A 1,248-nucleotide genomic window follows, 5' to 3' on the forward strand; every position below is an offset into this window, starting at 1 on the left:
CCATAGCAGCACAATTCACCATAGCTAAGATCTGGAAACAGCCTAAGTGCCCATCAGTAGATGAATGGATTTGAAAACCTTGGTACATCTACACGATGGAATACTATGCTGCTGTAAAAAAGAAGGAACTCTTACCATTTGCAAGGGCAAGGATGGAACTGGAGAGCATTATGCTAAGTGAAATAAGCCAGTCAATGAAGGAAAAACACCACATGATCTCACTCACTGATGGATAATAAGACCATTATAAACTTAAAAAATAATAAGACTATTGGCTCATGAAAGAGTGCATTCATTCATTCTTTTAAAAACATAATGAGATCTTAATGTTTCTAAATAATACATATAGTTATTAAAAAAGAAAGAGAACTGTGCTAGCTTTGGCAGCACATATACTAAAACTGGAACAATACAGAGGAGACTAGCATGGCCTCTGTGCAAGGATGACATGCATATTCGTGAATCATTCCATATTTTTTATATGAAATGCTGAAAGGTATTCTTTAAGAAGAGGAAGAAGAAGGAAAGTTAAAGATAATAATGATGAGCAACAAATATGTACCTATCAACAAGTGAATCTAAAACTCAAGTGAATTGCCGAAACCGGATTTTGCTCAGTGGATAGAGCTTCGGCCTGCGGACTGAGGGGTCCCGGGTCCGATTCCGGTCAAGGGCATGTACCTGGGTTGCGGGCACATCCCCAGTGGGAGATGTGCAGGAGGCAGCTTACGATGTTTCTCACTCATCGATGTTTCTAACTCTCTATCTCTCTCCCTTCCTCTCTGTAAAAAAGCAATAAAATATATTTTTTAAAAAAAGGAATAAAAAAAAATAAAAATCAAGTGAATAAAAAAATCTGATCATCAGAGTAAACTGGTGAATATAATAGAATTGGGCATAGAGAGGGAGTGGACTGACAATTCTTGTGGGGGTAAAGGAATATGGGGGGTGTGGGGGGCGTGGGAAGAGACTGGACAAAAATCGTACACCTATGGATGAGGACAGTGGGGTGGTAAGGGAAGAGGGTGAGGTGGGAACTGGGTGGAGGAGAGCTATGGGGGAAAAAGAGGAACCACTGTAATAATCTGAACAATAAAGATTAAAAAAATAAATGAAGCAGTGTGTTACTTCTTCATGGCATGCTGCCCTGTTTCCAGTTAGCGAGGGTAAACAATTTACATATTCTCCTTGGAAAACCTAAATGGAAAAAAGGATTGGGGAACCTCCACCAAGGCTGCAAAACAATTG

At 39.6% G+C, this 1,248-nt stretch overlaps 1 non-coding gene across 1 annotated transcript; it reads left to right on the forward strand.

Moving 5' to 3' along the window:
• Nucleotides 1-371: 371 nt before the first annotated feature.
• LOC139000826 (U6 spliceosomal RNA) lies at nucleotides 372-478 on the forward strand. Its single transcript, XR_011469728.1, has one exon. It is a non-coding gene; the product is annotated as a U6 spliceosomal RNA (small nuclear RNA).
• The last annotated feature ends 770 nt before the right edge of the window (nucleotides 479-1,248 follow it).

The sequence above is a fragment of the Myotis yumanensis genome, unplaced genomic scaffold, assembly GCF_028538775.1.
Source record: "Myotis yumanensis isolate MYYU_CA2020_CCGP unplaced genomic scaffold, mMyoYum1.0.hap1 SCAF_33, whole genome shotgun sequence".
Lineage (NCBI taxonomy): Eukaryota > Metazoa > Chordata > Mammalia > Chiroptera > Vespertilionidae > Myotis > Myotis yumanensis.